Below are 26,381 nucleotides of genomic sequence, written 5' to 3' on the forward strand. Positions count from 1 at the left end.
ATGTTCAACTTCTATCCTCCCCAACAACCAGCCCAATGCTTGTATTTATAAGGCAATGGAGGGAGGTTACTAGGTCCTCTTTCAAAGGGATAAAGCCCTCCTTCAAAGGGATAGCTCCTCTCATCAAGGGATTAGCTCCTTCTCTTTCGGGATGCATGAACCACCTCAGAACAAACAATCCACGTCAAAATTCCTTCTAGAAACCTCTAGAATTAACCCAAAGTGGGTTTTTTAAGATAAAACTTGCGCCTTTTGACTTTCACAGGGGTCCGCACCTACACCGTTAGGGACAGAGTGTGTAGGTCCGCAGTTTTTATACACAGAAGGTGCGGGACCGTAGGTGACCATGAGAGAAAGTGCGGAACCAGAGTTACATTGATTTTTAATGTCTTTCTCTCATTTCCAAAGCTTGATTTGAAGAGCTGAGGTCTGAGACTTGCTTAGGAGGACAGTACAAGTGATGATAGACCCATAGTTATTGCAAATAATCATGGTGACGATATTTTTGTGTAACAGATTGCCCCCTAAAGTGCGAAGTCTGTAGTAGATGAGGATTTCTTATCATTTAGGAAGAGTGAAGTACTTTATCATTTCGAGGATCATCTTGTGGAGACCCCGGTTGGAACCTGTAAAAACATTCAATGCAAGATATATATATGAGATCATATCATCACTGAGGTAGGCATTCCCATACTCAGATTAAAACTGACTAGAAAAACTAACTACTGCTCTGATATAGGAATGATCTTGTAAAACATCACAAGCTTTCGTTTTCTTTTTGAAAATGAAAATCCAAACTCTTAAACACAAGCTTTTCGAAGTTTTGTAAAGAGAAAACTCAAAGCGGATTCCTCAAACAAGGGGAGATTTCATCAATGGTCAGACTCATAAGAAGGCTGGTAGACACTAAGGCGATCTGAATTCCCTACAGCTTCTAAGCTCAGAGCCACTACACAACCACAATGAAAAAACAAACCCAACAAGCAAAACTCCTAGGAATTTCACCTAAAACCTTAACACTAACGAAATCAATCCAAGGAAAGCTTCTGACAAGTTATATGCAGGTCTGGGCAGTGGATAACAATTTTTAAACACAAACTAAGCTGATTAACAGAGGAAATCTTAAGGTTTTCAAAATTTTGACAGGGTCCGTAGGCCCACAGTTGGCACAGGTGCGGTCCCGCTCTATGCTAAAATCCAAGCTGCGGGTAGGTACGCACTGTGTCAAATGGCTAGGGTGCGGTCCTCTCCCAAAGCTATGAAAAACGAAAAATAACCCTAGATCTACAAACTCTACACAATTTTACACACGACAAGCCAAAAACAGAAACAAAAATAGAGTTTCTCAGGTCAAAGTAAAACAAGGAAAACAATCAAGTCCCCAGTGGAGTCGCCATTTTGTCACACAGAATAAGTCGATCTTGCGGACAAGATAGACCTTCCTAGAATCTAAAGAAGACCTAATGACAAGCAAACCAACTGAACACTATCTTTCTCTAAATGTGCTTTGATGAACAATAGCAAACAAGTGTTTTTAGGACCTACCTTAGGTCCAACGCAAGCTTGTGGATGCCCTCACTCCTTCGATCCAAATGAGCTCCTTTTCGCGAATCTGCAAACACAAACAAGGCAAACAAACTAAATAGCACCTGAATAGCCAATTGCATAAAACATATTTAACATGAAATTCAAGGAGTCCATGAAACAAATAACATGAGATACTTGTTGAGAAAAATGAGTTTGATTGTATTAATTCAAAAGAAGAAGAACTTTACAACCTTTGCCTTGATGTTGTACAAGCTCCTCCCAGGGTCCAGCAAGAAGTCTCCTCTACTTTGACAAGTTTCACTCACTCCCTGTTGTTGGGAAAAGTATCCAATTCAGAATGCCCCTATCCCACTCTAAGGTGTGATAGTGCCTTAGCAACAAACAAGGAAAACTATCTGAGTATTCTTCTTTATGAGATGTAAATAGAGAAAGAAGGATGTAACTAACCGGTGTCTTCCGCTAGTTTGTCGATCCAATCACTCTCTCTTTTGTTCGCTTCCCGCTTCCTGCTCTTTCACTGGTCCAGCTTCACCAAGTCCCTGCAAGATCACAAGAGAGGAAAACTACACAAAAGACATGGATTTACATTCATAACTAGTTTAGGATCAGATATAAACTAAATATGCAAATATAACAAAACATCATTGAGATACAAGCATATAGGAGAAACTCAAATAGCTTTATTGATATGATAACAAAGTCCAAGAGGAGATACAACCAAGTGAGTCCCAATCCAGCATCTACCTCCCAGCAAAGGAATCCCTTCCTCTCCACCAACAAAGCATAAATCAGCCAATGTACTAATCTCAATCTCAAACCAACAGCAATTCTCTGCAAAGTACAAAATTCCAGCCCCCTGAACCTCTGGGTGAGAGATCCATATATAGATGTAAGCAGAGAGGATGAGTCAGCTTATGTTTTGACTTGTGGCTTCTCTCTCTCAGTTCTTACTTCCACTTGGAGGTTGAGAGCCTCTTACTCATCACTAGTCGAATTCATTGAGGCAAGTGTCATTGGAGAAGATTCTGGAAGCTTCCATGGTCTTTCCACCTCGTTGAATGAGCTTGCCATTTCTCATTTCCCACTCAGCGCACCCTGGTAGTGCTTCCACCTGCGTTGCAGTGCACCTAGCCAGTGTAGCCTCTGCATTTCAACGCAGGAAGCTAGTGGAGCTTCTGAATTGATCCTGAATTTACTGTTTTTGAGTTGTTTTTGGTGGAGAACTTCTGGGAGAAGCTGTCATTGGTTGACCTTGTTCCTTTAGGGGCAGGAACAACTCTTTTAGGGACTTTGGATCCCTTGGATTATGGACATTTCATGCTCAATGCTGTAAGGCACAAAAATGTCTATAACAGTTGCCCCCTAAAGTATGAGGCCGTTTATCGGGTGAAATGCTTTATTAGGAGGATCCGAAGTTCTTCCAATGCTGGGAGGAGACCTGTAATAAGATACAATACAATACATTATTTCTCATACTGCTTTCATGATCTAGCTGAGGCGGGCATTCCCATGCTCAGCTTTATAAATTCATTTTTCTGTACATAGAACAGACAATCGTTTGATGGTAGACTGATGATTTTGATGAAATCATCATCCTTTTGGTAGGATGATTATCTGTGCTGTAATGCTGTACATGTCAATGTCTTTATTTTTCCTGAATATATATCGCAGCCCAGATGGATGAAACTAGATCCGGGGTCTTCAATCTCGTCCGATCTTCACTCTAATACAAGTCGATCCATGTGAGAAATGTTCTGAAGTCGAACATGGAAAGACATCGCTTGATTACCAGTCAATGATGTAAACTGTTAACAAGCGCGAGAGGAATCACCGATAATGATAATGACCCTCAAGGTACTGCAATACAATTCACGTGGTGTGAATAAAGGACTTGGCGTCAAACACCACGCAAAATCTTTCGGTCGAAGGTCATTGATGTATACCTATCGCCAGAAGTGAGTAACTTGCCATTGAGCCATGCAAGCTTCAAAGTACTGAAGGGGTTGTTCCTAGATCAACTTCTTGGATAATGAGCTGATGTCGACAAGAAGCGATCCGTCAAAGGAGGGTCTTAATGTATCCCACATCAGTGACACGGAACGGAGCAAATGATTTTGATGGAGGTGAAAACGATCTGATGATATATGGTTCAGGGTGGCGGTCATGAAAGGATGAAGGACAATGTATGCTAGTGGATGGGACACGGTTGACTTCTCTGGATGACTTCTCTTGAACATATCGGCGACACTTGTGTGATGGATCGGTAGCATTTACCCCAAAGGTGGATGGTATGGCGAGACCATGGCGATGTGACCGGTGAATGAAACAACCCAACCCGACTCAGGCACGGAGTGGAAGTGTCATGTTTAAGAGCGACTTGCTACCAATAAAAGTTCTTTGAGTTTCTTCCCAATTTTCCCCAGTCATTTCTGACCAGTACCTCTTTATTTTTTTCAAGCTTGAGGAGGATAACATATGCTTGTTCTATAATTTGCCCTTCGGGCAAACCCATCGCTATGTTTTAACGAGCCTAGCGATAGTGAAACTCGTTCTCGTCTAAAGACAAGTTTGTCACTATTAATGTTTTTTAACGAGTCTAACGACAAAGATAACTCGGTCCTTTTCATTTTTAGAGAGTCTGAAAAGGTACGTAAAGATAACTCCAAAGTCCCTTTTTCGTCATCTAATCCCTTAAGTCCGAAAAAGTATAAAACAATACAGAAGGGATGAATTTTCGATAGTTTTAACGAGCAGAACAAAACAAGCGCTCGATCTTTTTGTGCAATAATCCCTCAGGTCCAAAAAGATTAAAATCTAGAGGAGGGATAGCACTTCCGGTCGCTTTAACGAGCTGGAAGGCCAAAACTCGACAATCTTTTCATATTTTACGAGTCAGATGAAAAGAGCTTAAAGAAGACTCGTCTTTTGAGGAACGAGTGATAAAACAGGTTAGCAGCTGATTCCAGGTAAGGGATGGAATTTTCCAATCACGGTAGTGTCACAAGGATGTCTAGTGAAATCACTCTTCGCAGCTGTTCCTCACAATGGGTAATCAATCAAATGGAGATGAATGATCGGCCAATGGAAAAGTGGAGGTGACGGTGCAAACACGACCAAGGCTTTAATGGCTGATAAATTTACATTCACAGTGGTTATTTACCGGAGGATAGTTCATTTTTTAACGAGCTTAAACGCGAATTGAAACACTTGCTCGATCTTACGTTTATTTTTTAACAAGCATGAACTATGCGCTAAAACTGCTCGATTAATCCAGTCATATGATAAGAATGTCTCATAAAAAAAACTGGCAAGCTTTCGAGTGTTGCCCCACACCCTTTCTTTATGCAAGTTAGGAAACGACTAATCCAAAAAGCAGATAAATAATCGCTCTTTGCTTGCACTCCAAAAGGTTTGCATGCCCCCAGGTATAAAACAGAGTTTCAAAGTTACCTCTACTTCACTTCCGCCAAAACATTTGTTTTACCGAGAGAGGCCTACCTCTTTCAGGTTACCCAAAGATTGTTCCATTAATCTTTCAAACAAAACACTTCTTCGGCGATGTTGCTCGAAATCAAAAAGGGTGAGTGACGATGCCCGCCAACTCACATAACTTTAACAAAAGAATCTTATTCTAGAACAACCCCTCTTCCATTCTCGGACGGGGTACGGACTAGTCATATTATCCCACAGAAACCTACCCTATACCCAAAGTTTTCCTGCCGAAGCAGACCAGGACGCATGCCCCCCTGGGTTCCAGTCATATCCTTCCGAATCACTCGTGCTCATCGGGAGGACAGACCGTGGGTTGAGACATTTCTTGCGTGAAGAGACCATTTAGGGATGGTATATGACTATTTGCGATGCGTGATCCGGGAAATGAAAGCTAGTCCACGAGCTTGACCACTCTTCCTTCGTGCGGAAAACACATTACTCTAAAGAGTGAGGAGACGATGGCTCCCATGCAATATATATAGTCTCATCCAAGGAGTAGGTTATAATCCAAGGGTCCTTGAACGACCATCACGTTCATTTGAATGATCTTCCCTTTCAATGTGATAGGCACATTGGGGAGGATCCCTAAAGGTCGACTGGTTCCTTTATCGAAGCCTGTCAGATTTCTCATTTCAGGCAAAAGCGTTGGCGAACCAAGCGCTTTCCAAGCAATAGAGGAAAGGATACTCACAGATGCCCCCTCATCAATGATGGTGCCAGCCATTACCATTCTGTATATTTGAACGATAATTCGGAATGGTATGCTTGCTGGCAACCGGGGTCTGCCTAGTTGGTTCCAGTCGAAGGATACAACTAGGTTGCTTGGTGGTGGGACCGAGTAGACGGCCGGATATCGCTCTGACGAACTTCCTTCCTGCAATAAAGGAATGGGTGCATTGCCCCCGTGTTCGTCAGAGTCTGTGTTGATGAAAAGAATCTGGATGGTGTCATCCTTATCCTTTTCAGTGACTGTATCATTCGAAGATAAATCCTCTGAAGGCAAGGCCGGGTCAACTGTCGCCTTGACCTTTTGACTTTCGTCTGGTATGGATTCAGTCAGTTTATCCTCAATGATAGACGCTTCAGCTGACCACTTGAGCGGGCCAACTGGATTCTCAACTAACGAAGGACTTGGCAAGAGTTTTTTATATCCAGGAGGAAGTCATAACGGTGAAACTGGACAATCTTCCAAGACTCTTTTAGCCTCGTCTAAGAAGGGACAATGGTGGAGGGCATGGTTGCCTTCACACAATCTACAGGGAGGTCTAGTTCTCCCTTTTTGTCCTGGAACTTCACTTTCGCTAGTTGTCGGTGTACTTTCAACATGGCTATCAGAGGTTGATGACACCGGATTATGCAAATGGGGAGACCAGTCCCTTAGTATCCGAGGGATGCAAGGACAATCTCTGTGAAAGTGGTCTCCCTTGCAGATGACACATGGCGATTTAGGCCTGGTCAGTGCTGTGTGTGGATTTTCATTAGATGACACTTGTTTTCCCTTATTTTCCTTTGGCTCCTTCTTATTTTTCTCTTTCTTCTTCTTTTCCTTCTTCTCCTTAGGAACTTGGTTTTTAGATTTACCAGTTCCGTCACGCGAAGAGGAAGGAAGAGAGGAAGAATTATAGGAAGTAGAAGGTTGGTGGGAAATTCTGGACTCGTCTAATTGTTGATTCAACTGTTCAGGAATAGTGGTGTTCTGAACGACATTGGTCGAGAAGAGCCAGACTGGCAGGCCAATTGTCAGTCCTGGAAGCGACAATGTGGCCATATGGGGTGCACCAACATCTCCCCAAGAGGAGAAGGGACTAGGATTTCCACCAAGGGGAATTCCTTGGTTGGTGGGCTCCATTTTCTCAACCTAAAGATCAATGCAGGAAAAAGGGGTGATTGTTCCGTTTAAAATAAATTTTAACGACGCTTAGACACAACTTGCTTTTTCAATTTTAAAGAGTCAAGAAAAAGCTAAAGATGACTCTAGTCTCCTTCGATTTTTAATGAGCCTGAAGTGACAAGTGCTCAGATGGACCTTTTCCGTTAAAGAGTCTGAAAAGGAACGAAAGGGACTGCTCTGGAGTTCTAGGTAGAGGGTGTGCCAAAATTTTCGCAAAACCGCAGAATACTTTTTAGGGTACGGGCGGTCAATCTTCCCGAATGCTGTGTTCAGTGCATTGCGATCAGTAGGGCAGCCAACACGGCTTCCTATGGATAAAGGTTTTATTCCTATAGGGGTCTCCCAATATATACTCGACGGTACGTGGGAGCACAATCCATACTGGCACTTATCGTCTCTCAGGAGGAATCACCCAACCATCAGTGAGGCGACCAGTGACCAGGTTTTACGACGTCGGAACACGCCTCTAGCCTAGACCTCTATGTTGTGCGTTATGTTACAAAGCGTTGTTAAGTTCATTCAATTTATTTTAGGTTGATCTTTCTTAGAAGTTTGCCTTCTTGGATCACCACGAGATGTATGATACAATTCCTAAATGCAGTCTAAAGATGATAAGCAAGCTTTTATATATTTTCAACAATGAAAATCCTAGCTACAAGGGGAAAAGAAAGACACCATCTTTTCTCAAAGAGCATAGAGCACACAGTAATGCACCTTTCCCTAAATCAACATACAAATTGTCAAAATGCAAATGCACATATGCATGTATTTGTTTTCACTTTCTTAATATTGATGCCTAAAAAGAAAGCTGTTGTACAAATTTGAATTCGATTTCAAGTGAAAAACACAAACAAGTTCCTTTTTCGAAATCAAAAAGACGATTACGACACTTTATGATTTACTTGTTTTGACACTTGAAATGCATAAATTCAAACCAAAAGACAAAAGTAAAAGCTAAATCAACTATGAACAGCAAACAAACTCACTCCTAAGATCAAAACGACACTTACGACAGGTCTAGATCTAAGGGCGACAGTATGACTAGTTTACTTTTGTAATGGGAAACTGCAAATGATGTAACAAATACACAAAGAGCAAATACAGTTTCTTTATACAACTGAGGCGTAATTGAGGCAAAGAAAAGGGGTTTCAGATAGGTACACTGACTGATAACAGGTTGCAAAAAACAGAGATAAAACTGAGCAAAAGGAAGCAGGGAACCACAGCTGCACAAGGCAAAGGCTGATCAGCGCACCCTCAGCACAGAGAAATTGAACTTCAGCGCAGGTAGCCTTCACGGGACATGCGTTGAAATGCAGAACCTCTTCACAGAGTCTGCGCTGAAGCAGAAACGAGAGTTGTTTCTGGGTTCTGGGTCACGGTTTGCAGTTTAATCTACGGTTTTTTGGCCGGATAAAAGCTATCAATTAGGTACAATTAGAGGGATGATTTAAAGGAGGACTAAGATCTATCACAAAGAGATGTTAGAGCACTTGTGGATCAGCTGTTCAGATCATAAACAGGTCCATCGAATGGACTAGAGTAGCAGATCTCTACTTTGCATTTGTAAATGGCAAATGCAGTTTGATTCGGCACTCTTGAGTTTATGAAATGAATAGCAATAGAAACACAAATAAACTAACAAGATACTTTCCCCAGCGGAGTCGCCAATTTGTTGTTGCGAGAAGTATCCAATTCGGAATGCCCCTATCCCACTCTAAGGTGTGATAGTGCCTTAGCAACAAACAAGGAAAACTATCTGAGTATTCTTCTTTATGAGATGTAAATAGAGAAAGAAGGATGTAACTAACTGGTGTCTTCCGCTAGTTTGTCGATCCAATCACTCTCTCTTTTGTTCGCTTTCCGCTTCCTGCTCTTTCACTGGTCCAGCTTCACCAAGTCCCTGCAAGATCACAAGAGAGGAAAACTACACAAAAGACATGGATTTACATTCATAACTAGTTTAGGATCAGATATAAACTAAATATGCAAATATAACAAAACACCATTGAGATACAAGCATATAGGAGAAACTCAAATAGCTTTATTAATATGATAACAAAGTCCAAGAGGAGATACAACCAAGTGAGTCCCAATCCAGCATCTACCTCCCAGCAAAGGAATCCCTTCCTCTCCTCCAACAAAGCATAAATCACCCAATGTACTAATCTCAATCTCAAACCAACAGCAATTCTCTGCAAAGTACAAAATTCCAGCCCCCTGAACCTCTGGGTGAGAGATCCATATATAGATATAAGCAGAGAGGATGAGTCAGCTTATGTTTTGACTTGTGGCTTCTCTCTGTCAGTTCTTGCTTCCACTTGGAGGTTGAGAGCCTCTTACTCATCACTAGTCGAATTCATTGAGGCAAGTGTCATTGGAGAAGATTCTGGAAGCTTCCATGGTCTTTCCACCTCGTTGAATGAGCTTTCCATTTGTCATTTCCCGCTCAGCGCACCCTGGTAGTGCTTCCACCTGCGTTGCAGTGCACCTAGCCAGTGTAGCCTCTGCATTTCAACGCAGGAAGCTAGTGGAGCTTCTGAATTGATCCTGAATTGACTGTTTTTGAGTTGTTTTTGGTGGAGAACTTCTGGGAGAAGTTCTCATTGGTTGACCTTGTTCCTTTAGGGGCAGGAACAACTCTTTTAGGGACTTTGGATCCCTTGGATTATGGACATTTCATGCTCAATGTTGTAAGGCACAAAAATGTCTATAACACTTCCCAATGAAGCCAAAAAGATGTGTGATCTCTCCTCTTAAGCTCAACTAGGAAGTCTTGATTTCACCAGCATTTACCCTCAAAAATGTTCAGCTTCTAACCTCCCCAGCAACCAGCCCAATGCCTGTATTTATAGTGCAATGGAGGGAGGTTACTAGGTCCTCCTTGAAAGGGATAAAGCCCTCCTTCAAAGGGATAGCTCCTCTCATCAAGGGATTAGCTCCTTCTCTTTTGGGATGCATGAACCACCTCAGAGCAAACAATCCACATCAAAATTCCTTCTAGAAACCTCTAGAATTAACCCAAAGTGAGTTTTTATGATAAAACTTGCGCCTTTTGACTTTCACAGGGGTCCGCACCTACATCATTAGGGACAGAGTGGGCAGGTCCGCAGTTTTTGTACACAGAAGGTGCGGGACCACAGGTGACCATGAGAGAAAGTGCGGAACCAGAGTTACATTGATTTTTAATGTCTTTCTCTCATTTCCAAAGCTTGATTTGAAGAGCTGAGGTCTGAGACTTGCTTAGGAGGATAGTACAAGTGATGATAGACCCATACTGACTGCAAATAATCATGGTGATGATATTTTTGTGTAACACACCCCTTTCAGTACTTTGAAGCTTGCATGCCTCAATGGCAAGTTTCTCACTTCTGGCGACAGGTTTATATCAATGGCCTTCGACCAAAAGATTTTGCGTGGTTTTTGACGCCAAGTCCCTTATTCACACCACGTGAATTGTACTGCAGTACCTTGAGGATCATTATCATTATCGGTGATTCCTCTCACGCCTGTTAACAGCTTACATCATTGGCTGGTAATCAGGTGATGTCTTTCCATGTTCGACTCCAGAACATCTCTCACATGGATCGACTTGTACTTTGAGCAAAGATCGAACAAGATTAAAGACATCGGATCTAGTTTTATCCATCTGGGCTACGATATATATTCAAGAAAATAAAGACATCAAATGTACATCATTGTTGCACAGATAATCATCCAATCTAAGGGATGATGACTCTACTAGAATCATCAGTCTACACTCAGACGATTGTCTGTCCTATGTACATGAAAATGAATTTATAAAGCTGAGCATGGGAATGCCCACCTCAGCTAGATCATGAAAATATTATGAAGATAATGTATTGTATTGTATCTTATTACAGGTCTCCCTCCAGCTTTAAAGAACTTCGGATCCTCATGATAAAGCATTTCACCTGACATCAAAAAAGATTAACGACCTCATGCTTTAGGGGGAAACTGTTATAGACATTTTTGGGCACTACAACCCCAAGCATAAATTTCCATAAACTAAGGGCTCCTAAGTCCCTAAAGGTGTTGTTCCAACCCCTAAAAGAACAAGGTCAACTGATTACAGCTTCTCCCAGAAGTTCTCCATGAAAAACTACTCAGAACTGCTCAAAACTAGACCATTTCACCTGCTCCATAGGAAAAGTGCGTTGCATATCACCTAAATACACACAGTAGGTGTGTTGCATTTCAAAAAGCCCTTCTATGGGGTGCGATGGGTGAGAAGGGACAAATAGCAGTGTCAATCCGCGATGTGGAGAAGCATGGAATCTTCCAGAAACTTCTCCTGTGACACTTGCCTCTCTGAATTCGACCAGGGATGAGTAAAAGATCATCAATCTCCAAGTGGAAGCAAGAACTATCATAGGGAAGACACTAATCAAATCTCAAAAGCTGACTCACCTCCCTTGCAGACATCTATATATGGATCCCTCATCCCAGAGATCCAGAGGCTGGAATTTTGCATCTTGTAAAGAATTTCTATTGGTTTCTTGAGGCAACATCATAGTGTTGGGTGATCTAAGCTTTTCATGAGGTGAAGAAGGGCTCACTTGCTGAGAGGATGATGCTGGGTCAGAACTATTGGTTGTAATTCTCTTGGCTCTTTCTTGATTATCAATAAAGCTATTCAAGTTTTCCTCCATACTCTTGTGTGATTTATGTTTTATGCATTTGTATGGTCAATTTACATCTGATCCTAGATTGTTTATGATAATAGATCCATGTTCTCGTATAGTTTTATGCTACTTTGATTCTACAGGTACTTTGTGAAGCTAGGTATACAAGAAAGCGAGTAGCAAAGGACTATCAGAAGAGAGAGGAATCAAGCAAGGAACCAAGCGCAAGACAGAGGTTGGTCTCCTTTATTCTTCTCTCATCTATCTTTCATAAAGGAAAACAAAAGTAGTTTTACTTTGTTTGTTTCTAAGGTAGCTACCAGCCTTAGTGGGATTAGCAGTTCTGCATAGACACTATTGCCGGTAACAACTGACCTGGTACATTAAGCATTCCAATGACAATCCAAATGCGGGGATCGCGGATATTAAAGCTACGCTAAATAAAGAATTTAGCAGGCGAAATTTAGAGGCACAGTTGATCATTAGGTTCAAGGAAATCGCAATGCTACCAGGCAAGACCCCCTGGGAGTTGGATCAAAGACTGAAGTGCACAATTCATGAAGAAAACATGACATTAATAGATGTGAAACACCATGAATGGTTTGTAGCATCGTTAACGTTGCATCTATGAAACGCGTTGTTGCAATAGAGGCTAAGCACTCATGCCAAGGCCTTGAAGGTCATGATGAGATTGCACTAGACCCCAATATAAGATCCCAACCTGGGATTTCAGCTTATTCATGCGCAGTTGAAAAACTTATGCCTTGAGATGCAAAATTTGAAACAAGGTAGGACAACTGGCCCATAGATGCGTGATGAGGTATGGTGCATAAAATGCAAGGGCCAGGGGCACAACAAGGACCACTGTCCGGTGTTCAAGAATTACCTTACGGGAGGAGGGCCAATGCCACTGAGACCGAAGGAACAAGTAGGACCAAGTGCAACACCTGCACTATCGTGTGTGATTTTTTAGATAGGAGGAAAGCATGCTACATATAACTGCCATGTATTACAGAAGTATACGTAGAATTCAATCAATTGTTCTGTAATTTTTGTAGGTCAGTGGGACATGATGAGTGCACCTGTTGAAGTTATGAGTTGATGACGGATCTAACTCCTACCTACAGAGTTCAGGCAAAAACATGGCCCCTCAATCAAAACACAGGAATGGTGTGCTTTGGATCTCAGGGGCACGGACGAGGCCGAGGTGGAGGGGGGCCAGGAAGAGGCCGCATATAGCTGATATCTTACAACTGTGGAGGGCCAAGGCATTATGCCCATGATTTTACGAATCCAACGTGACCATCATGCTTGTATTATAAGTTGTTTGATCATGAGACGAAGGATTGTCCCACGCTAATAGCGAGGTTACGCGATAAAGGAGCACACCAACCTCCCCTGACTCAGAACGTGCAAATGATGAGGTTTGAGCCATGCAAGGAAGACCCTAATGTAAATATCATGCTCTGGAGTGGAATTACGACATTGGATGAAAAAGGAAAGCAACCTAAAGAAATTACATGGGTTCGTAAGGCTCTAATGAAGGAACCAGAATTTGATTTAGAGCGTGCTAAGGAGACTTTCATGGAAGCTAAGAGAAGCTTTGATGATGCCTCTACTTCAGGAAGTAAAGACAGACTGGAGCTGGAAATGGACCCATCGATGCTCACTACATTCTTGGAGACATGCATGAAGCTGTTGTGCAATAGTAATGCTATAAAGGGACTGGAAGAAGTCATAACTAGATGCGCTGCAACCATGCCAGGAGAACCACAGGTAGTCTGGAAACTCGGGAAGCACATGACATGAACAAGAAGGGAGATGAGATTGACCACACAAATTGGGGAATATTAGATGGACCCAGTGATTCTAGATCTAGGATCAGATGTGAACGTCCTGCCAAAGCAGACAAGGGAGCGCATGGGCAAGCCTGTGTTGCAATGGTCTCCTATCCAACTACAAATGGTGAACCAGCAAAAGATCCTATCTATGGTGAGATTGTAGGGAATCACAGTAGATATCGAAGGAGAAAGCACACTAGCAGATTTAAAAGTGATATAGATTGTTGATTGCAACAATCCCTACCCCACGTTATTAGAAATAGATTGGGCCACTGACATGAATGGAGTGATAAGTCTAAAGAAGCGCAAGATTATATTTGAGAAAAATTCTCTACGGGTAGTGGTACCTTTAGACCCTGAAAAAGGATCATGCTACATAGAGCCAGTGTGTGACTACAACAGCCACAATGATATGGACTGCATCTATAAGATAACCGTGTAGGAGAAATACTAGGTAATCCAACTGCGGATGGCCGAATCTCATGGGAGAACGAAAGCTCCTGAGCATCAGATTCTGATGAGGAGATAGAATGATTGCAGAACCAGTTACACGAGGTAACCACGCTCAACTGTAACATGATGACGAGGTCATTATGCTAGATAGTAACAGAGGTAAGAGATCTGCCTAGGTATGACAGGTTAAGCGAGGTGGATGACTTCCTGAAAAAATTTGAAAGAGAAGTGCCAGAACAGTAGTGCTTCAATGCTCTGAAATGGGTACTACGAGCTATGCCTGCAAGATGGTGGGGTACGCACCAAAGAAGTTTTTAGGACTTGCATGACTACAAAAGAATGATGTGCACATAGTTTACGAAGCCTCTGATGTGATTAACAGACATGATTTTCAGACGAAACAACCCGTGCACCCACCTATCCAGGTGGATATAGGAATATGGTGCAAAACCTGCATGAATGCACACAATCCTTGTGGTAGGAGACACGATCAATGAGTAGGTGTGGGTAAGGCAATGGAATGAATGACCCCTCTGGTTGGGACCACAAAGTATGGAAAGACCAAGTGCTTAGAAGGATATCCACACAGAAGCCTTTAATAAAGTATGTGAATCACTAAGCAAGGTCCACAATGTGAAGCAGACTGACAGGGACCTACAAATACCAGCGGTTCTATGGGCTTATAGGACAACGTGCAAGAAACTGATGGGACAGACACCTTTTCGGTTAGTTTATGGCGTGGAAACTATCATGCCAATGGTGTATATTGTACCTATTCTGCGCATAACAGCATTCATAGGTATGATGGACCGTGAAGCCCCGGAAGAAAATCTAGCGTAGTTACACGAACTTGAGGAGGAACGGTTGTTGGCTGGCTTTCATCAGTAGGTGAAAAAGCGGCGTGAGAAGTTCTGGCATGATCACCAGATTAAGTTTTTCACCTTCAAGGTAAATGATTTAGTGCTGCTATATGATAGTAAGTTTGATAAATTCTTGGGAAAATTCAGAATGCATTGGCTGGGACCATATGTTGTAAAGGAGGTCATAGACGGAGGCGCGGTATAGCTAGTCAAACTAAATGGAGAGCCTTTCCTAGGCAAAGTGAACGGTAGCCGATGAAATCCCTACATGAGTGTCCCGACTATCTGACTATTTGACAGAAGCGTAGTCTTCACACTCCAAGGATCTAGAAGAAGGCGCGGGACTATAAACAAATGCAAGGGATACAGGCACAAATGCAAAGAAGCACTTCTGACACCACGGTCTCATAACAACACATGGAGCAGATCCAACAGGTAGCAGCTGAGTGCGTTGCCGACCTTGCAGCAGTTCGAGCAGAGTTGAAAGGACTCCCCACAAAGATATCTGCACCAACAAAGTGACACGAGGGCAAGTCATGATTTTTGTGTTGGGGACTTATTGGGCATGGAATCCCCCCAAGGCATGTTTTGGGGGTTAAAGCCCAAGTTTTGACCAAATATTTTTGTAAAAGCTCCATGAATTGTGGGCGCGGAGCGCAAAATTATGATAGAGTCACAGGGTTGTCCGCCCTTGTTTTGTAATGTAATGTCAACTTAATAGACCTACCCATGGTCCACGGACCATGGGATTGTATAAATAGAGCGAGGTTCTACATGTAGAAAAGGGATAGAGGAGGATGAGAAGTCTAAGTGATTGAGTAAAAGTGTAAAGTGTGTCTTTGGGTCATAGAGTAGGGGAAGGCTCTACAACTAGGTGTGTAGAGGCCAAGTAGACCACAGCTAAGTGCGCGGACCCTTGCAACTGAGTGCACAAGGAAGGTCCAATTTTTAACCATTGGAAGATTCAATAAAGAGAAGTTTACCACATTTCTATGCATATTTTCTTGTTTTAATATATGATTGGGTATAATTTGCATGTATACTATTTATTTACTGCGCAAACTTATATGAATGTTTTGTATAACTAATTATAATGTAAGACATCTGATTGTGCAAAGGTAAGATAAGTAAGATCTTGAGTAATAGCGCAGATCATGGCTCTAGCAGCGCAGAAACTCCACAACCCCTCATTAGGGCTCTAAGTGTAGAAAATGGATAGAGGAGGATGAGAAGTCTAAGTGATTGAGTAAAAGTGTAAAGTGTGTCTTTGGGTCATAGAGTAGGGGAAGGCTCTACAGCTGGGTGTGTAGAGGCCAAGTATTCCGCAACTGAGTGTCTGGACCCCTGGAGCTAAGTGAACAGGGAAGGTCCAGTCTGTAACCATTGGAAGAATCAATAAAGAGAAGTTTACCACATTTCTATGCATATTTTCCTCTTTTAATATATGATTGGGTATAATTTGCATGTATACTATTTATTTGTTGCACGAACTTATATGAATGTTTTGTATAACTAATTATAACATAAGACATCTGAGTGTGCAAAGGTAAGATAAGTAAGATCTCAGGTAATAGTGCAGAGCGCGGCTCTAGCAGCACGGAAACTCCACAACCCTTCATTAGGGCTACAAGGGTTGTGTATCAGGGCGTGACGAACAAGGAAGTGCGCGAAGTGACCTACACATAGGGACAAACAGTGGGACAATTCGAACCTCTTAGACATCTCAAGGGTGTGGAAACCTGGTTCTAGCACCCTCTCATACTACTTCGGGTGAGATATCAGTCTGCTCTTCACAGACTATTGCCGAAAGGGCCAGTAGTACAAGGATTTGTTTAGCTAATTAACTTCGAACCTAGGTCAAGCCCCAACTATCCAACAACCCTTTTGTATACAATGCCATGGCCAACAGACCATGTGTGGATCTCAAAACTGATGCATACTTTACATAAAACAAGGGGCTAAACACCTTTGACTCCTAATCATCTATGTGCTTCACATCCACAAATCGCAGATACTTTACATTAATTACAAAAATGTGTCAAAAAGTGGGTTATCCTAACCCCAAAACTGACCCAGGGGACCCCATCCCAATAGGCCCCCAACACAAATGTCATGAATCACACTCGAGTCACTCTGCTAGCACTGCGATCTTACTGCGAAGATCCCCCAGCTTCACCTGGATCATGACGACTTCGACAATTCTCTGAATTGCTTCTTGCTTGACTTCCTCAACTAATTTTCTTGTAGTTGGTGCTTCTGTGGCCAATCTCATCATCTGCTATGTCTTCTACAAGCCTTTAAGCTTATCCTAGATGGTTGTTGTCACTTGATAAGCTTCTTCCAACCATGGTTGCAGCTTGACCTTCAGCAAGGCCTCCTTTTTTGTGCTTCCTCTACCTGTACTAGGATTTGCTTTCCTTCCTACAATTTATCAAGGCACTACGCTGGTGTGATGGAGTGTGCAATTGCCCTGACCTCATCATACTGTCACTGCAGCTCCCTAATCTCAGTGTTCAATGTTTGCAGGTTCGGATCCTCTTACAGATTGGTCACTAACTCCATTTCTTGCTCGAACAATTCCCTGTAGTCAATGACTGTGGCATCTAGGGTGACCATTCCTTCTTTTATCATGGCTCTACGTTTCTCTTGGACCTCATGCGGAGTCATGGACTACAACTTTAATTGTATCTCAGTGATCTTCACATTGAATTTAAGCTAAACTCAGCCAACCTCTGCTTTAGCTTCACACACCCAAGCGACCAATTTTTGGAACTTTACTTTTGGTTGCGCATCCTCCAGGATGTGAAATTCATGCACTAACTTGCATGACTCCGCTATTGTTGATTCCAGTTGTGAACTGTGCACCTGTAGCATATCTAGTTTGATTTCGCTGATAGTACTGAGTTCTTGTTGTTCCCAGATTCAAAGCTTTTGCACAACTCCTTATAATAATGCATGCAACGACTCAAGTGATATCGCAGTAAGGTTCAGTCCCATTTTTGTGACCTTGTCAAGGAGGGAACATTGTTCCTCTGTTTCAGTGCAGACTAAACATTCAGGCAAGTGGAAGACTCTTACATCTTGTGTCGAGGCCATCTCCACAATTGTATCTTTACCCCATGCCAAACTGCCCTGAGCATTGCTCGCCTTCCCGACATTTTCTTGGATTTTGGTTGCTTGGAGTTGCAACTCTCGGAGATCCTTCTGAATGCCTCCCAATGTCTACATGTAATATTTTCCCAACTGCTGCAGCACTTCTATTGCAGCGTTCCTGACTTTAACACCAATCTCATCCAGATCACTTTCTGTTAACACCATGGGATCAACCTATTTTTTATTGGCTTTCTTCTTTTTCCATAATCCACCTTGCTTCTCTAGGTCATGCCTTTTCAAAATGAAGGGGGTGTGCTTCCCTTCTTCGCATCTACTGCCTTGCCCTGTAAGCTCTTCTACTTTTGCTTCCAGTAAAGGTGACTTGTCACCTTTCTGGGACTCACATTGTTCTTGTTCCTTGGCAGTGCATTCCTTCTCAACATGAGCCTTCTCTACGGTGTCCTTATTTTTTTTCACGGCCAGGTTCTATACAACCTACTTAGCTACCCCCTTCCTTTTCTTCACGACAGAACTCTCCACACCCGTGCTTGGTCCAGTAGCTAGATCTGAAGGGGCATGCCACTCTTTAGGCCATTTTGGTACCACCTCTTGTACATCCATTTCTGTTAGCAAATATGGAAAGTCATGCCACTTCTGCGCTGGATCTTTTCGTACCTAGGTATACACCTTATGGAAGTCAGCCTTGAATTTCATGTAGGCTAACAACTGCATGTTCAATGTTGGGGACAACCTCAAACGCTGGTTAATGGCCATGCGGTGACTTGATTCCATAAGGACCAAAAATATCTTCATTTCGGTGACTCGCACGATATCCTTTGTAGCCCATAAGGAGGTGAATTATGTTGCCTCTAACTATCCTTCCTCAAGCGAAGGAAACTAGTTGTCCTCCGGCAATTCCCACGTGACAAGCATAATGGACAAGAATAACCAAGCATAGTGAAACAACTTAGTTTCATCCTTGGCCATGTGGTAGTTCCTTAGGAACTCTTGATAGAGGTATCTGTACTATTTGAACTGTATTCCCTTTGCGCACTATGCATCCAGGGAAATGACTGTGGCCAGAGCTTCATCCGCATGGCATTTCCTCATCACCTTCCCTACTAAAATTTGGGTGGCTAATTGGACTGCTAGGTATGTGATGAATAGGATAGAATACCCTCATGACTCCTTCATGAGGTTGTGATCTGTCTTCATTCTTTTGGAGAGGTCCTCTTCCCCCATCTTTCTACCAAACTCCTTAGCCAGGTTCAAGCCTACATATGGCAGGTGCAAGATTCTGTGAATCAGCATGTCCGTGATTGGGAGAGGCCCTCCTAGCCATAAACACCCATCATGCACTAAAGTGAGCAGCTGGCGCACACAGATTGTGTTAATAGGGGTGCAATGGTAATGTGGCACCCATAGAAAATTGAGCAACCCTGATTTCTCGACACCGCGAACCCATTCCTCCTCCCCAACACTGTAACACATTTCTGTTCATAATAAACTCTCATCGTATATTTTTCCATCACTATGTGTGGGAAGTTAGTGTGATCCGCAAGGTCCCAATCCTCCATTTTCAATGGTGGGATCCACATGAGCGGAGGACCTTCAAACGGGACCTACTCAGGTAGCAGGGGTGTGGAAATGATAAACGTTTCTGAATCTGGGTCCTTCATGACCTTCGATTTTCCCTTTCGTGGAGGGATATACTCAGGGAGCCTTGTTATGGGCTCTGCTCCTTCAACCTCAATGTCTTATGTTCCCTGGCCTTCTTCCACCTCTTATTCCACTACCTTCTACTTATCTTTCATTTGTTGCTTATCTTTCTTCTGTGTTTGTGTCACGGTATGCTTCCTTGGGGAAGCAAATATTTGCACCCACTTTTTCTACTTTTCCTTTGCTGCAAGTTGCTTCTCTTTCATGGCAGGTTTTTTTCTTTCGCCGTGGTCTATTTTTGCCTTGGTGACCTCGACATCATGGGCTCCGTAGACATAGCTTCTAGACTAGATACTTCTAGTCCTGGAGCATTGGATATAGTTGCTTCCAAACTCAAGGCTTTGGCAGGGTTGGTGGCAGTCATCCTTTGCATAAACAACTCACGGGCTTCAAGAGAAATGTCTATGTGTGCCAGAAATTCCTCTCAAAACGCTCGACTGATAGGTGAGAGACAACAAATTTCAACAAGAACTTTAAGAGAGCAAATTGTTCTCTGTTGGACTAGCACGCATAATGTATAGGAAATTTGGAATTCAAATCTAATCGCTCCCCCCAAAATTTGGCAATAAATGTTGTTCTTGCGCCGGATCTTCAAATACTTTTGCCTCAAATGCCACCATCCTACTCCTCTTAACCATCTTATGGCCATTAAGTCATGAACAGTGACTCCAACAGTCACTTTTCTATTGTGCTGCGCGACACCTTCCTCCATGGCTTAGCTTCCTAGGTGGAAACTTCATTATTTTCCTTGCAACCTACCTGCTCCATTGTCCTCCAAACCTGGTAGTGTATTTTATAGTCCCACGCTCCCTTGCAACTACCTGGAGCACTAAGACTATCCTACCACCATATAGCCATTACGCAGGATCCCCTGTATACAATTTCAATTTGCTTCCATTCACTTTTCTTGGAAAAGGTTCCCCATTCAGCTTCACGAGCTAAACTACACCTCCATCTGTAATTTATTTGATAATATATGACCCTAGCCAATGCATCTAGAATCTTCCCTGAAACTTAGTAAATTTACTATCATATAACAAGACAAGATCATTTACCTTGATTTCCATGCCTTCTCACATTCCTTCTGTACGTGTTGATGAAATCCTATCAAAAACCAATCCTCTTTAAGCCCCATCAGTTGCACGGATCATTCCTCCAAGGCATCACGATCTACCATACCTGTGAGAGGTGCTATGCACAAACTAGGCACAATGTACTCCATAGGCATTACAGCTTCTACAGCATATGCCAATCTAAATGGCATTTTCCCTGTCAACTTCTCACAAGTAGTCTTATAATCCCATAGTACTATGGGTACACACACATCACAGTCATTCCATTGCGCGTTGCATATCTTTGTCAATGCATTCTCCAAAATCTTGTTGAAGGCTTCAACAGTTCCATTGGCCTGTGGGTGATACAATGTACTCTTCTCATCGTAGAAATGGAATTCTTCTGTCAATGCGCTAATCGTTTCCTTCAGAAAGTGCATACCTCTATCACTCATCAACACTTTCAGGTAGCCAAATCTGGTTAGGACATATTCAAACAAAAACTTTGTTGTTGTAGCCCCTGTATAATCCTTAACTGGATATGCTTCTGCCCATCTGGTGAGATATTCTATCACGGTGATGATATAGTGCACACCTATCTTCTTTCTTAGGGGCTAAATTGGTCCAACAAAATTAATCACCCATTTCGCAAATGGCTACAAAGATACTTGAGGTTGCAATGGAAACTCACCCATCCGCGATGGTCTTCCCATTATCTGACATGCATCACATGCCTTACAATACACCTTGGAATCCTTGTGTGGCATTGCCACCATAGACTTGCGCGCAAAATCTTTTGCGCAGTTGCCTTTCCTGCATAATGACCTCCCGCAACCCCTCCATGAGATTCAACAAGGATGTTATCCCTCTCAAAATATGGCGCATATCTTCGCAATATTTCATCTACACCCATCTTATACATATGTCCCACAATAACTGAAAAATATGTCATGCACACTACTAGTTCATTCTTTTGCTAACTTGTATACCCTTCTGGTGTCATCCCCATAGTCAATAAGTGAATAATATCTGCAAAATTATTATCCGATACATGCACAGGAAAGAGCTGTGCATCAGGAAACCCTTCCTCCAGATTATTAGGCTCCTCTCTTTTTTCGATTCATGATAGATGGTCAAGTCCTGCATTCAACCTCCCTCACTTCACAATTACTTCAAAGTCATACTCCTGAAATAGTAGAAACCATCTACAGATATTTCCCCCCAACACAGGTTTATTGACCATGTATTTCAAGGTAGAATGATATGTGTACATTTTGAAATTTCATCCTAATAGATAATGCCTAAATATTTGTAGCGCATACACCATAGCCAACCCTTTGTGCTATGTCATTGAATAATTTTTCTCAACCTTCGATAATTTCCTACTCATGAAGGTTATAGGGTGGTATGTTTCTCCTTAATCGGCCTGTGTTAACACTGCACCCAACGCAATGCAAGATGCATCGACATGTACATGAAACTCATTTTTCCAATCTAGGAATACCAAGATTGTTGCGGTGACCATATTTCCTTTCAACACATCTAAGCTGTTCTGGCATTCTTCATCCCAACAGAATGTTGCATCCTTCTTCAGTAATTTCTCCATGGGTGTAGTAATCTGAGCATATTCTTTGATAAATTTTCTATAATATCAAGTATGTCCCAACATCAGATCGCAGGCGCATTCTTAAGTCCAAACGGCATCACAGTGTACTAAAAACAATCCCATTCAGTTGCGAAGGTTGTTTTTCCCCTATCCTATGGTGCGATCTTGATTTGATGATACCCAAAAAAATTGTTTGTAAACAAGTAGGCCTCCTACCCTCCAACATTGTCTAGCACTTCATCTGTAAACAGTGTTGGAAATGGGTCATGGAAGCATGCATCATTAAGCTTCCGCAGATCTATGAAAATCCTTATCTCACCCATCTGTTTCTTCTCTTGAACCACCATCAGGCTCACCCAATCATATTCCTCAACTGGTTCTATAATTCCCACCTCCAGCATCTTATCTAACTCTTGGTGAAGCTTTTCCTTGTACTTTGGATTAAGGTGATATAGCCTCTGTTTAATAGGATTCACGTCCGGTTTCAGAGTGACCTTCATAACACCCAAGTGTCCAACTACACCCTTCAAATATGAGAACCTGGTGGGGAATATATCCTGGTATTCACAGAGTATCTCAACAACTTTATCAACAATAGCATCATCCCAATAATTCCCAATATTTGCAAACTTCAGTTCTACTTCAATGCCAATATTTACTTGCTTTGTATTCAATGATGCGGTGATGTCTGAGTTGTCTATTTGTGGGCCCTCAACTTCTCGATGCCCTTCTGTTTCTAGAATACCAATGTTCCTTGTGTCTTCATCCTCCTCTTTAACAGTCACATTATAGCATTCCAACGCATGGCACAGCTGGGTGCCCCAGTGTTGTTGGACCCATTCCATAGGTTCTTGCAGCATTCTAAAGATAACTTCCTTAATCTCCTATAGAGATTCATCGATGCTTGTGAAGCCATCTTCAAATTTTAGGGTCAATAAGAACCCTTTCCTCAATATATCCCACTCCATGGTGCTATGGCACAGCTTCATTTCCAGATACCAACTCATATGGATTGTATCAAAAGTATGGCAAAATCTGTGCACCCACTCTGGCTACAGCTCTACTCCCCATGCTTTAGTCCATTTTACTAATTGATCATGTGGATCATCCTTCCAGTTATATTTCCCATTCAATCTAGTGTTAGGGCACCCAAACTGTAATCTCATCATTCTTCAGTAATCTCTCCATCTAGAAAAAATATATTTACGTGCACCCTAACATCGTGCACAGTGCCAAGTCCAATGCTTGGAAGCATTGAACCTGTGGGAATTCACACTCAAATTCATCCAAAATCTTATCTACATCAATTAAAGCATCATAATAGGGTAGTTTCCTTACCTCTAACAAAACACAGCGCATAAACCTTGTCATCATATTGCATCGCAGTGTGGATACTTCATGCAGCTGATTCTGCCAATGTTCTAACTCTTCATCTAAATCAGAGGTGCAGGAACTCTCCCATTCCCTTTAAATCCATCCATATGCTATCGAATTAATCAAGTCCTAATATTGGTCTGTTATTTTGTAGATTTGATCCAGTTCATCTTCACTTTCTTCATAATCGCAGACTGGTTCAGTGTAGCGTGCCCCTTCTATGGAGTCCAACGGTACTACAACTTGAAGCAATTTCCTTTCAAATGACATTTTCCTCTTCTTTATATTGATGACCTCGTTCATCTCAATGGCCCAATCAATTCCCAGGAGTGCGGGATATGGATTGTTGTCATCAATGATCCCTATAACTTCAAAATTGGCCATTGCACTCACACCTTCTATATCAGTGGTTACTCCATATAATTGTCCCATAGAGATGATCTTCTATTGGTTCACCACTCTAAGCTGAATCGGAGACAACTGTTGTGTAGGTCTCCCCATCCTTTCCCATGTTTTCTTTGGAAAAATGTTCACATCAGATCCCAGATCTAAGATGACCTGATCTATCTCATAGTCACCTAACTATGTGGTGAGCCTCATCTCGCACCCTATTCTTGCCTTATGTTTGCCAATTTTTCTAACTATGTAGTATCCATCAGGGGCTTGGTCCTTGCTAGCACATTTGTTTGTTAAATCCTACAGTCCTTCCATAACTTTACTATCGTAGAGTAATTCTATGCAGGTCTCCAAAAACGTAGTGAGCACAAAGGGATGAACCTCTGTAGGCGTACCGGTTTCTTGCACTTTGTTATGGCTTCCTGAGGTGAAGGCCTTAGAGAAGCTTTCCTTGGTTTCCATAAAATTTTCCTTAGCGTGCTCCAGGTCAAAACCAACTTCCTTTTTTGGGGCCTTACAGACCCATCCATCCTCTTCAGGTTGTTTACCTTTATCATTGCTAGTTGTTATTCCACTTCTCATCACTATATTCATGCTTTGATCCTCCTCGCTGGGCTCAACTCTCATCATTTGTAATTTTTGCATAGACTGTTGAGGTTGTGCTCTCTTCTCTTACATTTTACCTATCAACACCAGGCATTCTTCGATAGTATGGTCAAACTAGTTGTATTATTGACATGACGTTCATGTCTCATTCTTGTAATCTCGCACATACTTTCGTGGCGTTCAACACTGTAGCAAATGAGTTGACCGCGGCCTCTACCAGGTCCTCCTCCTCAGCCCTGTCCATATCCCTGATCACCTCCTTGTGCTCCCTAGCACCCTGATCTAGAGGCTGAGTTTCTTCTTGCATCCAATATGTAGGTGTTCTTTCCATAATTAGTTCATAGCTTCTACAATGGCACTCATCATGGCCCACAGATTTGCAGAAGTTACAAAACAACCGCTGAGGTGTCTAGACAAATTTTTGAACCAGATGGTAATTATCCATCAAGTGTTCTCCAACAACCTGAAAAATAGCACAACCTCATTCTCAGCCCTACTTGGGCTTCTGGATTCAAGGGAATTTGTCCCCCTTCGGTAATATAATTTGCAAACATGAGACAGTGGTATTTACCATGCCCCTGGCTCTTGCACGTCAGACACCAGACTTCTGCACGCACCTTTAGTTTACTCTCCTTGTCTTTCTTCAAGCTCTGCAATCCTAAGAAGAGGCTCTATAACTAAGAGTGGATCTGCTATATCCCTAGGGTCATGTCCCCAATAGGTGTTGCATGTAACCTCATTACAATTTCCAAGGCTCCTGCCTAAGTCCGTGTCTTCTATTGTGATAGAGAAATTCTCAGGTGAGGCAGAATCGAAGCTATAAACCACTCATGATGTTGACCATATGTGAGCTGCATGTTAGCTTCTTGAATCTGACACTTCAGCCTTTGATCTAATTCCCAAGGCGTCTCATTGACCCTCATCATGATTTCCTTAAATCCAACTACTAACTACGAGTCAAACTTAGCCTTACTAAACTCTTTGTTTAAAGAAGTCTTAGTCTCTCCTAGTGATGTGAGAGGATTATCAAAACAATACTTAATATACCAAGTTAGCATGTGATCCCGCAAATTTTTAACTAACTGCGCCTTCCTGATATTGTCATCAATAATCTATTATATTGTCCACACAACATTCGCAATAAACCAAAACTGCTTTGTATCTTCAATCCCTATCCCTTTGAAAATTGGTAGCTTCATGGCGTTTGCCATGTTGAATGGTGGGGGTAGAGATGGAGGCGTGGGCGAAGGTGTATGCGATGGAGGTGGAGTGGAAGGATGATTTATTCGAGGAAACCCTTGAGTGATTAGTTGAACAATGCATCACAACATAGTTTATTCCACCCCTCCATCATCACTTAAATGAGGTTCAATCAATGGACTATACTTTGGTCCCATTCCTTCATGATTTCTAAAGAGTCATCCACTTCAGATAGCTCTGAACATCAAGGTAATGGCATCATTTTTTTTTCACACAACAACACTTTAATCTAAGTATTTAAAGATCTTAAATACTTACCTTGTGGTCCTTTGGAAAATCTTTGCTCTGCTTCGCTATAGTTGATTGAGGTGTCAATTGCAAACTCTATTACAAATTGTCCTATAATTCGGTTGAGCCAATGATTGAGAGCCTGCACGATCTTGTTTTCAGAAGCTTCTAACTATTGCACTAATTTTGGAGTCCACACTATAGGATTATCTAACTTCCACCTTCCTTGACTATCTGTCAATTTAGCCAACCACTCATATAGCTCAATGGGGAAGGTGCAAAAGAAGATCTCATGTATCTCTGTATATGGATACCT

Source organism: Pinus tabuliformis, chromosome 7, assembly GCF_031772625.1.
Source record: "Pinus tabuliformis cultivar Carrire ecotype Pingquan chromosome 7, CPIR1, whole genome shotgun sequence".
Taxonomy (NCBI): Eukaryota; Viridiplantae; Streptophyta; class Pinopsida; order Pinales; family Pinaceae; genus Pinus; species Pinus tabuliformis.